The sequence below is a fragment of the Callorhinus ursinus genome, unplaced genomic scaffold (genome assembly GCF_003265705.2).
Source record: "Callorhinus ursinus isolate GAN/ISIS: 27379988/994484 unplaced genomic scaffold, GSC_fseal_2.0 scaffold1, whole genome shotgun sequence".
In the NCBI taxonomy this organism is placed as follows: Eukaryota; Metazoa; Chordata; class Mammalia; order Carnivora; family Otariidae; genus Callorhinus; species Callorhinus ursinus.
In genome coordinates this window covers 74,918,588-74,933,799 of record NW_027397063.1, presented here as the reverse complement: position 1 = coordinate 74,933,799, position 15,212 = coordinate 74,918,588, and the positions used below count along the sequence as shown (strand labels likewise).

Here is a 15,212-nt window from a genome sequence, read left to right as displayed (position 1 = left end):
CCAACTCCCCCGAATTCAAGCCACCTGGAATGATCTGGAGCAGCGTCTCCAGACCATGGAGAAGGCCAGCAGACAGGCTTTCTCTCATGGAGTCAGGGGGCCTGATTATAAATAGGTGAGTGTTCAGCATCTGGATGTTGACAGTTTGAGTGAGCAGCAGAAAGCCAACCCCATGGCCATGATCAATGACCAAGTTCGACACGGTTAGGACTACCTCTGGACACAGGGAGCTGAAGCAAGTGTGCCAGGCCGCATAGGCAAAGCTTGGACAAAGATGAATTAGGAAGGAGAGATGAAAGAGAAATGATCCTAGTTGTCTCTTTCTTTGTGGGAAATCACACTTTGGAAAAATAGTACATTCTGAAGGTCAGTGCAGTGGAAGGAACCACGGGCCAACAGTGTTCAACAAGGGACTGCCATGTACAAGGCAAGTGATGCCACTGAACTGTCACAAACATCTAGGCGTCATCATTCCATTTCACAGATGAGGGAATGGAGGTTCAGAAAGATGAAGGAGCTTCCACATTCTATATTGAAACTGGGCCTGTGATCCAGAAGGCCTGCTCTTAACTGGCTTCCGGTGGGGGCTCGCAGACATCGACGGTGCCAAGCTCTAAGACGTCTTTCCCAGCTCTCCAAATGTCTTGCACACCTCCCCTTCTCCACTGAATTTGTGATCGAGTGTTAATTTTAAAGGTAAGTCAGGTTTTTAGAGTACCTGAAATGTAAACATTTAATATTTATAGGTGCCATTTAATCCTTTGAGTTTATGGGAACAGTCTTTGCAATGCATGTTTGGATTTAAATATTAAGAGATAGATCTTGGGACAAACATGTCTCCATTGATGAGAACAAAAAATGAAACGCCAGCATTGCTCATATGAATTCTTAACGTTCAACTGCATCTTCTGGTAGAAGCGTCAAACTCCTATTTGTTAATGTTGGCAAATATTGATATTTTACTGCTGTTGTCTCTATCACACCCCTATTAACCTCAAAAACCATAAGAGGGGAAGTCACCAAAAAGAAAAGGGCCCATAAGGTTGTGGAAAGAGCAGGGACCTGACACCAACACGTTCTTGGTTTGAATCCTGGTACCTGGGTTGCTGAGTGTATAACCAGTTACTTATCTCTTTGAGCTTCACTCAGGCACATTAATGTGAGAATACAACGACACCCTTTACCTGTACTTTTATTTATTTGATTTATTTGTCAGTGGAGAGGTCATCTGAGGGAGTCTCGTAGTGACACAGAAACATGATTTTCACAATCAAGGCATGGATACTTAGGACTTTTAGCGGATGTGGTAATGTTGGTCTCAGCCAACACTTAACTTTTTATGTGTCAACTTCCAAATCTGTAAAATAAAAAATAGGTATGTTATAGTGATGCAGGGTAAAGAGATATAAGTATGTAAAATTGCTTTGCTATCATTCGTGATTCAAATTGGAGGAACTCAGCTGGGTCTCCTTACAGATTCAAGTGAGTAGGGGTAACTAATCCTTTGGAAAGACAGGGACTGGATCGAGGTCAATAGTAGCCCTGTTCATAAGCCCAAACGGTTTATCTATTTATAAAGCATTCACATTAGCCAATTCCTTTCTTTCACATTTCGCAGCAGCCCCTTTGGGGAGATTTAAGTGTATGTGAATTTTTTTTTTTTACAAATGTTACAGGTGCCCATATAAGGTTTCTTTAAGGCAGAAATCTATTATGGTACTTTTTAGAAATTTACCTCCTATACAAGAATAATAATCTTAATAGTCAATGAGGGGGGCTTACTAAGTCCCATGTATTGTCTTAACCATTTGATACAGACTATGCCAGTTAATCCACAATCCCATTTTATAGATGCGGCAGCTGAGGCATGGGGAGGCTAAATAATGTGCTTTGGCCTTGCTACCTAAGTCAAAGAGCAACAAGGTGGTGGAGCTGAAGTCTGAGTCCAAGAGGTTTGAACCCAAGTGGATACTTTCAGCCACTTCACTGTATAGTGTCCCTGGAAAATGCTCACGAAATATTTACAAATAAATTAATTAATGGATAAGGTAGGTGGTATCTGGGACAAGGAGTCGTCTCTTAAACTCTTTCTCCTTTCTGAAATTAAAAATATATATATATATTTTGTATTATTTTTATTCTTCCCTCCTTTTGCAGAGGCGTATCCCTTCAGAGGCAGGAATGTGATAAGACAACCAGATATAAAGTATAGGAATCCTAGTGGAAGCACTCTTTGGGTTCCAAGAACTGAGAGCAGAATTGTGTTCCAAGCTGGGAAGTGCTAGCTCCACTCCTCTGCTCTGCTTCTGCATCATTATTTATTCCTTTATTTTTATTTTTAAGATTTTATTTATTTATTTGACAGAGAGATACACAGTGAGAGAAGGAACACAACAGGGGAAGTGGGAAAGGGATAAGCAGGCTTCCCATGGAGCAGGGAGCCCAGTGCGGGGCTGGATCCCAGGACCCTGGGATCATGACCTGAGCCAAAGGCAGATGCTTAACCAACTGAGCCCCACCCCAGGCACGCCGTTATTTATTCTTAAGAGAATAAACCAGGGGCTGGGGAAGAAACCACATGACAGGAGATGGGACTACATTCTTGCTTTCAGTGATATTGTTTACTGTATTTGAAATTATAAGCAGTGTAATTATTTTTACATTAACAAACCTTTTATTGAACAGCTTTCCATCTAGATATAGAACATTTTACCACTTTTTCGTAAGAATTTCCAGAAAAAGCTTTAGTTCCCAAAGATTCCCACCGGAGACTCAACATGTGGAGCCCCCATCGCCCCTGTACTTCTCAGTTCCCTATTGTTTCCCTTATTGCCTGGATTTTGTATTCTATCATAATTCATGCTTAAGACCAAAGGACACAAAATGAAATTATGCTTGTCTCACTATTGAAACGGGACAATCATTTAAAAACCTAGTGGTCCGTGCTTACCACAACTACTTAAACAAATAGGTGACACCATGAACTGGTGTTTTTCAGTTCTCTACTAAATTATTTTGGAAAATTTAGCCCATTCAACAAGAAGAGTTAGGCAGTTTCAGACCAGGTTACAAATGGAAAGGCATTTGTCAAGGCTGCTTTCACTGGCAATATACTTTAATGAGATGGCATTGAGAGAAGATGGTTAAAAGAACAAAGTCAGGTTTGTTGGGAGGCCATCAGTAACCCAAGAAGCCGCACTGCTCGGGGGCAGAGGCTGTGGAAAGGGTAATTGCAGGGAGTGCCAATCACACATACACACTACACAGAACAACTGGCCATTGATGGCCCACACCAATGGAGGGGCACAGAGGCAGGGAGGACGCAACACGGCAGATATGTCGGAATTCCTTTCTGTTTGCCTTTCAGTGGCCTTATATATGGTCCATTGCTAGGAGAGAAACATGGAAGAAAATGCTGGAGGGAGCGAAGAAAATGCAGCAAGAGTTTACACAGCCAGAATTGTGGAATGAAAAGGAAAAGAGGTGAGTCCCATTTCAGTTCGGTGGAGTTCATGCAAGCCACAGAAAGTTTCAATTTGGTCTAGATGTTCCTACGGGGGATACGTGAAGGTTTGTGAATTGAGAGAAAAAGGTCTGTCATCTACCAAACAACAAGGGTTAAAGGATGTCTGTGGATATGGATGAGGAATCCCCGCCGTCGGGGCTGGATCACAGATCTGAACAAACATTGTAAGCTCTACAATGTAAGCCAGTCCCTCCAAGGTCATGAGAATTATGGACTCCACTGCCATTGTCAGTGCTAGTCTCTTCACTTCCTCCCAGAAACCTGGGAAGGGCTGCAGAAAAGGCCCAAAGCCATATTGCGTTACAAGAGAGATTAAGATGAAACACTGGGAGACCAGGAGCTAAAAGACAGACAAGCATGGTGAAGTGACCATCTTTCAGATAGATGCCATTAGTATGCTTGATTCAAAGGAAGAGAGAACAGAGGGAGAAACTGAAGAAGTGTTTTCAACGGCGCGGGCACAGGAGTCGCTAAGTGGCAACGGCTATTGAGGGAAAGCTTCCTCTGTGGCAAGCCACTGAGCAGGAAGAGCTGGAAGTTGTTCTCGTGGCAAGAATACTCCAGAAATAGGATAAAGTTGCAATACTTATTAGGGCTTGAACGGAGATAACGAGGAATAATTTTGATGAGCACAATCATACGTGATTGATTTTTTTTTTAAACAAAATCCTCTGATCTTGATTACACACTTTGGTATATAAACCACCTTCCCTTTTTAGAAAGCTTAACCCCTCTGAATAAATTCAGCTCATGTTTCAAATTAAGTTATAATGCCAGATTGAATTAAAATTAAACATAAAATGATGAATTTATGCTCTTAGTGCTCAGGGACAGTAGCATGCTTTTTATTGTTGTTTCTCTATCCGCTTGGTATGGTGTCTTTCACCTAGCAGGTGAGCAATAAATATGTTGATTTTCTTGATTTAATCAGTGCTTGTGATTCTTTTCAACACCCAGTGGTTGAAGGCACGGATTCCATCACTGGCCTGGTTTGATAGTGACTTTTTGGTTTGCTACATCCTATGGACATTTTTATCTCTAATTTCAATGAATTTCATCTAGAATTTCACACTTTTCCTCCTCTTCTTTGTTTTTTGTGGAAATTGTCTTTTGGCTCTTGTACTCCTTTTGGTTTTCTTTGCAGACCTTTCCCCTTTCTCTTCCAAAACCTTTGAATGCTGCTATTATTTGGTGGCCCATACACTGGGGAGGACCCCCAAATCCATATCTGCTGCCCAGAGTGGTTTTCAGATCTCAAGGTGAGCTACTAGAAATCTCTACCTGAATGCCCCAGAGTTAATGCAAAACCAAGTTACTCTATCTTTTCCTACTAAACCTCTTCTATTTCTATCTTGATGAAAGGCTCAGATTTTTTCCAGTGACCCAAGGCAGTTTATTAACAACCATTTTAGACCTCTCCCTCCCTGCACCCCTGATGTTCAATCTCTAGACCTCTTTAATGTCCTTTTCTTACCTACAATCTCTGCCAGAGTACAGCCTCTCATTATTCCTTTTCTGGACTAGAGCAAGAGTTGCCCTTTCACATAGCTGAGCTTCTAATTTTCCATCTGTAATCCAGTCTCAAGTCCACCTCCAAGATGATTTCACCAAAACCAAATTAGAGGCTTGACCAACAGAAAGCACATTTACATTGTTAACAGGGTGGAATCCTAGGGCAGTATGCAAAGCCCAAACCCAGTGGCTGTGTGGATTTCACAGTTATGTGAGCCAATGACACCCACAACCTTTGCTTCCCTACCCCCGCCCCCCCACTCAAACCAGTTTGAATTGTTTTTTCTGTCACTTGCAACCAAAACAGACTTAGCTGATACAGCATCATGCATACAAAATAACAATGAAGCTTCCCCTGAAGGTTCAGCCTTGTTCTCCTTTTCACTCCCCACTCCAGTTTCCCCAGTCTTGCACACACTTGCTCATCCTTTACAATTCAGATTTCTCCCCTCATTCAAAATCCCACTCTTGTTCAAGCCTCCTCTGTAAATTTTTCTTTGACTCTTTCATGTTGAAATCGCATTATTAAGATGTTCTGTGCTCAGTAGGACCACTTACAAAGGAATCCCAATCAATGGATGATACCATCCATGGAGTGAACTGCTAAATACCTTCAACGGCATTTGAGTGAAAAGCGTGGCCAGAATGAATTCAGGAGAAACTTCCCTCGTTGTCAGGAGACCCTCTGAACTCTTAGAACCTCAGTGCTGCCTTTCAAGAAAGGGATCAATGGAACAGTGTTTTGAAGTGAGAAGACCCTTGATAAATATCTTATCAGGTCAAATAAAAAGAAATCTCAGTGTCTCTATGTCTCTATGACAAGGGAACCATGAGAAGGTGGGTAGGAGTAAGAAGTTCCATCTCTTATATAGCCACGTCAGTAAACTGGTGGCTTTAGAATACTACTATAGAATAAATGTAAAGCATCCCATGAAATTTTCCTAACTGATGAATGATTTCTCTTCATTTTTTGCCTTCTTCACATCATTGGTTGTATTTGTTTATTTGATTTCAGCGCTGGCACTTTTAATAAAAATTTCCTTCAGATACAGTATTAAAAATATGTTTTATGTACATAGACCATGCCTTCTTGATTTTCTCCTGGATTCACATATTTGCAATCTTCCTGATAGGGAAAGGCAGAGTAGAAGGCAGGAGCTTGGATCAAATACCTACTCAGTGTGCCAGATCCTTTGTATGTATTATGTAATTTGATTCTTACAGTATTGTTACTCTGGTATGGGTAGTATTGGTTGAGGGCAGCCTCCTCTTTAGTCAAGAATGCCCTCCCTACCGGATAGATCAGAACTCATAGAGTTTCCATGTCTCGATGAAGGAGAAGAGTGCAGTGGTTGGGAACTTCATCCAAGGGTGGAAAGATGGGTTTAAATCTCAGCTCTACCTTTGACCAGCTGTGTGCCCCTGGGTAAGTTGCTCAACCAGTCTGAGCCTTGGTTTCCTCATCTGTAAGATGAAGGTTTTAATGGTACCTCCATCCTAAGGTTATTGTGATGATTAAATGATTTCATAGCTGAAATGTGCTTAGAAGAGAGAGAGAATGGCAAAATTAATAAAATATTTAAGGATCACCTCTCATCTTTGCAATAAGATAGCAAGGTGATTCCCCCAGTCCAATCAGTATTTAAACACAAGATTTTCAGGTCAATCTTATAAAAATGTCATCAGACTTACCAAACCCTCTGAGTACGTGACTCTCTTCGCAAATTCCACCAGGGTAACTGGCACAAGTCCAGGCCATGAGGGAAACTTTCTAAGTGTGCCAGTCATTGGTGCTCCCTTTATTCTCCTCTAGGAATCTGAAATCTGAAACCCAAATATCCTCTAAAAGAATCTAACTTGGACAGAGAGGTTTTGAGAAGGGAAAGAGTCCCTGAAAGTTATTTTAATGATATATCTTCTACCTGTGTATATCGAGGACATTGTATTAAAGATCGTATAGCCATTTCCAGGCTCATCAGGAAAGTGTTTGGTGTTCAACTCATGATGCCTTCCATGGGCACTCAGGGGTGGTAACAAGAAGCCTGCCTCTGATAGACCTGCACCTTCATCTTGTGGAGAAGGAAATAGAGACCTAGAGAAAGGGAGTGACTTGTTCAACATCATGTATGGCCTAGGTCAAGGGTATGAACCTAGGACCAGTGGTAGAATGTGTGTGTGCTGGGGGTGGAGGGGGGTAAAGGTAACTCAAAGATCATATATAAATTTTGTTAACTATTTCCCTGAAGTTAAGACTTTCTTATAGGTCAAGCTTTATGCAAAAGAAAACACAATTTACATCTGGACTTAGGGTTGACATACATAGGTATCTCCAAATTAGTAAAAAGCAAACAAACAAACAAACAAACAAAGCCCAACAACATAATTAAAGGTTAGACTCACCCAATAGGATTGTCTGGGATGACAGAAAAAGAGATCCAGAGTTTCACACCAGAAAGCTTTGGTGACAATATGGTGATGACTCACCCAAAGTGCAAAGACAAGAGTAAGAATGATGAGCAAGAAATGCTGGTCAAAATCTTGGCAATGAGAAAAGTCATGCATAACTGCACACTCGTCATGGAGCTACAGAAAACAAACAGGTGGTGCAGGATCTGATGCCTGGGTGATCCTTCTGGTAGTATACATGTCCTCCAAACACTGAGAAGTGGAATCAAGAGACACACACCAACATCTCCCCTGGTGGATCTCACAGTTTTGGAAATGAACAGATAGGTTTATGCCAATATTTAAATATTCACAATGCTGTTATCTGATAATGATGTGTCACTTCATCTGGAAGAATTAGGGAAGACTTTCTGCTTGAGTTGCTGAAGTGCCACCACTTTTCAAAGGATATCAATTATAAATAAGTTCTATTACTTATATCAAGACGCAGGCTTTGTTTAACTACAAAGAAGTGTAGTGAAATTCTAATTTAAGTCAAAGAGCTTACTGAAGAGGACACGGCAAATGTTATTGTCTCCGAATTGTCATTAACCAGTGTTATACTGGCTATAGTGACACAGGAGAAAGCTTTCAGTAATAACTGGAAGATTTTTTTTTTTAATTCTATGGGGTTGCTGCCAGATGAATGCAAATAGGCATTTGGTAAGGATGGCTACAACTACAAACAATTGTAGTAGACAGAGGGTGTATGCCACAACCCAAGGGAAAAAGTATACTGTTGATTTCAGGAGCCCCTGTGACTCGCTTGTGTATTCCTGGGAATTCACAAGTCAGAGTATCTTCACCAGCAGTGCTATGCCACGCAGAGAGCCCAAGTCCAAGAGTCAAATGAGCAGGATTCATGTCCTGGCTCTGATGCCATTAGCTGATTGACCCTGGGCAAATCATTTTTAGTCTCTTTACCAAACCTCAGTGTTCCCATTCATATATGAGGCTAGGAAAATCTATTTTAACAGGTTGTTTGAGACCCTAATAAGGAACATATAGGTAAAAATGCACAGCACACTAGAGGATACATAGCAGGTGTTTTGTAAGAATGTTTTGAAAATGAATCTAAAGATGCTTTATTTTCACTTTGAACATGGTACCTTCTAATAAATAATTTAAATTGTCCCACCTTTGCATACTTTCTGGCTTGTGAATTACCTGTAATCAAATTCAAGCATAGGTTCCCCTTGGCAGGAATTGTAATGCTAATGGTCACTTCCAAATTTAATTGATATGAGTTCAGATTGTGTGTGTCAAATAATCTGAAAGAAGATATCTCTGCACACAATGATCCAAATGGCAAGATTATTTTATCATTAGAAAATGTTAATGAGAGACTAAATCATTCTGTTACCTGTTTTAAAAACAGTTCAAACATCTAATCCCAGATCCTTTAAAACTGAATACACATTTTTTTCTTCATTGTATTTTTTGAAATATATTTTTGTTGCATAAATAATTTTTGTAAAAAAATCAAAATAACACACCAGTTCAGTTAAGTAAAAAGTAAAATCCCCTATTTATTCTTTACCTCCCAATCCTACCACTAAAATAAACGCTGTTTATTTTCGTGTGTTTACCAATTCCCAATTTTTTTCTACACATGTACAAACACATAGATTAGATAGACATTTTACAACTCCGAATTAAATTATATTGAGCATATAGTCTTTCAATTTGCTTTCCTTTTTGTAATAACGTAGTTAGGGCATTTGCGTGCATGGCCCTCTTGTTAACAGTGACTGTGGCTAAGTCACAAGTCACTGGAAGAGACCCTCATGGGAACCCAGTTTCCATGAGGACATATGTAATAAGCTCTTACAGATTTTAATGATAGGAGGATCCATCTAAGGAGGCTGAGGAGTGAGCCTAAAGCTAGCAGGCTGGAGAATAGGTTGGACTGGCCAGGCCAGGCTTCCTGGAACATGAGGGCCTTGAACTTTGTGTGAAGTCGAGGCAGGAAAAGGAGATCTAAGTCAGGTTGCAAGGTGGACCCCTGGAACCAGGTAGAAATAAGCAGTTTGAAAGAAAGGAGGAAAGGAAAAGAAGAATTAATGTTTTCTAAATAACTGCCACATACCAGACAATCCCAAGTGCAATTCTCACCACAAGTCTGAGAGGAGGTGGGACTGCCCCCAATTTACAGATAAACTGGGGCTTAGACAGGTCTGTTACTGAGAACACACCTAATTAACGTCAGGGCAGGGATCTAAGCCTTGGTCCCTAAATCCAAAACCCTAGCTCTTTCTGTGGCATTAGGGGGAGATTAAATTAAATAACATGCAAATCACCAATATCAATGCCTCACAAAAGAAGTTGCTCAGGAAAATTTAGTCTGTCTTCTGCAATATATAAATCTGTTTTAGAATGTTCGTGTGTCTGAAGTTAGGTACATAAGGCAGGAGGGAAGCTTTATCGTCATACTTTTTACCAGATACGGTCTTGTATAATAGTACTCTGATCAATCTTTGCGAAGTTGGAGGACCAAACTGGTACTGGCTAAAATGTGATAGGTTTGAATTTAAAAAAGAGAATCTATTATAATCCTACTTATTTATTGGTAGAATGTGAGGGTCTTTACCCTTTCAAGTCATAGCTATGATAGAAAGATTTTGGATATGCAGTCTTCCTGTCATAACAGCCCTATAGGCTCCCAGTGAGTCAGAAACACATGCGTTGAAATTCCCCTGAAATCTATGGTGAGAAAATACTTATGTCAGCTCCTGCTAAGCTCCCACTAAGCACTCTGCTGATTGTAATTAATCAGGGGAGTTTGTTCACTGCCATGTCCTGCAGGTCAATCAGGTTCTTGTGCAGTGATCTGGGGAACAGCTCTTGACCCACAGCTATGACAAAGTGATCAACAGTGACACTCACACAGTATCTTTATTCATGACTGCATCCCAGAACTGCAAGACAGCCTGGGGCCCAGGAGACCCTCCATGAGTATTTGATGAATGAATGAATGAACAAACTAAAAACCAATATGGAGATTTGAATGCTGGCCTCATTTCTGCCACTAACAGCCATATGTCAACGAACAAGTATTCAACCTCTCTGGCCTTAGTTTTGTCGCTAATGAAATGAAAATGTTTGGCATGGTGATTTCCAATGCTCTTTTCAGCTCTTAGCCTCCTTGCTTTTCTTACTCTTAAATCCTACTTGAAAGGATGTGCTTCCTAAGGATTTTTGTATCTTTCTTTACACTCTCTTGGCAACTTTTCCTGGGGAAAATTCTTAAATCTGAATTCTTTCTTTTTAACTCTCTCATGCTCAATAAATTTATAGCGTGTATGCTAACCATTATCATGGCTCCAGACACCTAAGCAAAACACCTTTAAAGCTGATTGACCAAGCACTGTTAGTGCTAAAAAAAAAAAAAAAAAAAAAAAGGAGTAAGATTTGGAGGGGATTCTAGCTCTAGAATAATTCTGTTTGGAATCTATTGATAGGGGTAATGAACTTCATTCTGTAATAACTATTAATAGCTTAAGTACAAATATTTTGGAGAAGAAAAATGGTGAAAATTCATACTAAAGTGCGAGTGACCGATAGCAACTCTTTTATTTGGGTAGGTTTTTATTGTGGGTTAGAGAGAGGAGAGGAGCTAGAGAAGGAGGTAATAGAAAATTCAAGGTACCTGAATGAGGAAAGGAAGAAAAAGGTGGACTTAGAGATAAGACAGAAAATGAATGTGACCCACTGAGGGTCTGCCCCTTGTCTAAACTTCCTAAAAGAAAAATTCTAGGGGCACCTGGTTGGCTCAGTCAGTTAAGCATCAGACTTTTGATTTCGGCTCAGGTCATGATCTGAGGGTTGTAAAATTGAGACCTGCCTCAGGCCCCGCGCTGGGCATGGAGTCCGCTTGGGATTCTCTCTCTCCCTCTCCCTTTGCCCCTCCCCCATCTCTAAAGAAAAACAATCCTACTGACAATGGGCAGAATTCTTTAGGAAACTGGAAATATATATACATTTGGTAATCATTTTTATTTCAGTTGTCTTTTTTCTTTCCTAGTTTTTTTTGTCTTTGAAGTTCTCAGTAAATCAACTAATACTATTGAGATTTGCAATTCTGCTTTTATAAAAAGATACTTTGGGAGATATAACCTAAAACTTTTCCTCATAGCATCGTTTATGGTTAAGCTGCTAATTGAATGGACCTTAATAGAAGAGTGCTATGTTCCTGTTGAGCACACAAGTCTTAACTGCAATTAGCAAGCTCTCAAGTTCCAGTTTTGTTCAGGAAATATTTCTAAAACGATTTTCTCCTTTACTTGTAAATGGTTTATGTAAAGAACTGATTTTGGGGCCAGAGAATCCATTTTTTTTTTCAAGCTCTAAAACTTTGTGATTTTAACGGTTGAAAAAATCCATTTCTAGGAGGCCTGAAAACATGGACAGTCAGAGGTCAATTTAAAGTAATTATGCAAAATGAATGAACATGCAAAATCATGATCTCTGCTAGGTAAAGACTTTATAAATACCAGTTCATCTTGGTTTTTCAGTAGGCACAGAAACATATCTGGCTCCATTTGTACTGATGGAGAGATTTATAATCTGAATTATTTAACAAATGTTCCTTGAACATTGTAGGACCTCAAGAAATGGTTTCATAGATGGGTGAACCACCTTATCCAAGATATTCAAGTTAATGCAAATGGAATGGCAATGGAGTAAGACTCCATGTCACAGATTCAAAAACGTTTTGACAGCATATATTATTGGGAAGGACTAATTCAATTTATTAGGAATAAATGTGAAACCTACTACTTGAGGTTTTTTTTTTGTTAAATTTCTTTATTTTCTTTTTTTTCTTTTTTTAATTTATTTATTTGTCGGGGAGAGAGCGAGCACAAGCAGGGGGAGCAGCAGGCAGAGGGAGAAGCAGACTCCCCGCTGAGGAGGGTGCCCGATGCAGGACTTGATCCCAGGACTCTGGGATCATGACTTGAGCCGAAGGCAGACGCTTAACTGACTGAGCCACCCAGGTGTCCCTGGATTTCCTTATTTTAGAAAGAGAGTGAGACAGAGCACAAATAGGAGGGAGAGGGGCAGAGGAACAGAATCTTCAGGCAGACTCCCCACTGAGCTTGGGACTCGATAAGGGGCTGGATCCTGGACCCCGAGATCATGACCTGAGCTGAAATCAAGAGCTGGATGCTTAACTGACTGAGCCACCAGGCACCCCTACTACTTGAGTTTTAAAAAACCCTACCAATATAACATAATAGACGGTGTCCAAAAATTGGAGATTTTCGTGGAGTTTAAATTTAGTAAGTTAACAGTATATCATAGTTTCCCTAAATAGAAAGACAGAAGCTCAGTTTGCATTATGAGCAATATAGTGTCCAAAATAAAGCACGCGATAGTTTTATTCTCCTTTTCACTTTGAGAGGATCTACAATATTGTGTTTGGATCTAACCATCTTTTAAAAAAAATACCTTCAATTTTTTTTTTAAGTTTAGTAAATCCAATTGTCTCTGCTGGTGGGCACCTAGACTGTGGATGGGTCTTGGATCCTATCATTTCAGTGGAGATGAAATAAACTAGAATCATGTAGTGAAGATCAAAACTTGAGGAAAGACGAAAGCTTCCCCTGAAAGATAGTAAGAGAGTGACCAGATCAAGGGAAATATTAGCCAAAACTGCATTCTGCACATATTAGACAATATCTGGATTATAGTGCTTGGTTCTAGATATAATTTTTAATTTTAATTTTTTTTAAGATTTTATTTATTTATTTGACAGAGAGAGACACAGCGAGAGAGGAAACACAAGCAGGGGGAGTGGGAGAGGGAGAAGCAAGCTTCCCGTGGAGCGGAGAGCCTGATGTGGGGCTCATTCCCAGGACCCTGGGATCATGACCTGAGCTGAAGGCAGATGCTTAACCAACTGAGCCACCCAGGCGCCCCTCTAGATATAATTTTTAAAATTAACTAGTTTTCTTATAGAAGTAATAGGTTCCCACCAATTAAAAAAAAAAGCAAAAGCAAATACCCTGACAGTGACAGGTATGGGGTGAAATGTAAATCTTCCCACCATCATCCCAACACACTAATCTCATTCCTTAAGAAAACTAATGTAAATAATTCAATGTGCATACTCCAGAGTTTTTCTATGCGTATACTAACACAGGCTGGTATATTTCTTTAAGTACACATGGGATCAAGTCTGTATAGTTTGATAATTTTTACTTAAAAATGCTTTGATTATATTTCCATATTATCCATATATCATACCTTATTAATTTTTGCATAATATTCTATAACATGAATGTATCACAGTTGATTAATAATTCTCTTTTGACTATCATAGTGTATGTAATGATATTCTCTTAATAAACATTTAGGTTGTTTTCATTTTTTTATTGCAAGTAATGCTGCAAAAAACACTTTTGATCATTCATTGTACATCCATACAAGGATATCCAGTTTAAATCCCTGCATATGGTCTTACTGGATCAAAGGGCACATCCATGTTTGTTGTTCTTCCTATTAACAATTTCCAAATTGCCCTGTAGAATTGTCTGTTCCTCCAACCCTTCACCAATTCTAGGCATTTGTAAATTTTTATATAGTTTAAAGGTGAAAAATGGTATCTTATTATTGTTTTAATTTGTGTTTCTTATTTTATGGATATGATTATTACTCCATAAGTTTATAGGCGATTGGTATTCTTTTTTTTTTTTTGTAACCCCCTTATTCATATATTTCACTTGTTTCTCAGTTGGATTATTTATTTTTTCCTTTATCTTACTGGCCTCGGAAAGTCTTGCATATTAAGAAAATCAGTCTTTTGCCATAAATAATAGAGATATTTTCTAGTTTCTAGTTTGTCTTTTAACTTTGTTCATGGGATATTTTCATACAGTAGCTTTATTTCATTAATTTAATTTTTTGTAAGTTTTAATTTTTTTCATATTTTTAATTAAATTCTTATGTAGTTCAATTTAACCCATTTCTTTCCTTCGTGATTCTGATTTTTGCATCATGCTCTCACTATGCCAAGACTATATTTTTTATAGTTTTATTTTAAAAATATTTTATGGCATTTCCTACATTTAAGTGTTCAATCTATTTGGAATTTATTTTGCTTTAAAGAGTGGAGCAGAGATCAAATTTCATATTCCCCCAAATAACTACACATGTATTTCAATGTCATTTACTGATGACATTACTGATCTTTACCCTGGTGATGTAAAAGGCTAAATTTTCATATGCACTGTGCTCATTTCTGAATTTTCTATTCAGTTCTTATATAGCACCAATTGTTATAATTTCTGGTAGAGTTCATACCTCCACCACATTCATACCTTCCCTCACATTTTTCTTAGGCATGTTTATTTTTCCAGGTAAAATTATATTAAATGATGTGATCAGATCAAAATAACATCATCCCTCCACCAAAAACACCAAAACCCAAAACCTTCTGTTTGGCCTTTCTTCCTGTTACAACAAAGAAGGGTCGCTATGCCTAGGTAAAGACTCTCTCTCATGGGGACCTGATCCTCAGCCCCTTTTGGTCGTGTAGTTATGCTTCTCTTTCATTTATCCTTTGGTACTTGCTAACTATGCATCTAAATATATCTTTAAAATTACCAATTATCGTATGGTTTCACCCATATGTGGAACATAAGGAATAGCGTGGAGAACCACAGGGGAAGGGAGGGAAAACTGAATGGGAAGAAATCAGAGAGGGAGACAAACCATGAGAGACTCT

The 15,212-nt window shown here is 39.1% G+C and overlaps 1 long non-coding RNA gene across 1 annotated transcript in view; it reads left to right on the top strand.

Annotated features, from left to right (window-relative positions):
- The first annotated feature begins 488 nt into the window (after positions 1–488).
- The window catches only part of LOC141374951 (uncharacterized), a 53,394-nt gene continuing 38,670 nt past the window's right edge, over positions 489–15,212 (top strand). The window contains exons 1-3 of the long non-coding RNA XR_012382174.1: positions 489–696; positions 1,852–2,048; positions 3,368–3,483. This is a non-coding gene — a long non-coding RNA (uncharacterized lncRNA). The remainder of the gene's footprint in view (positions 697–1,851; positions 2,049–3,367; positions 3,484–15,212) is intronic.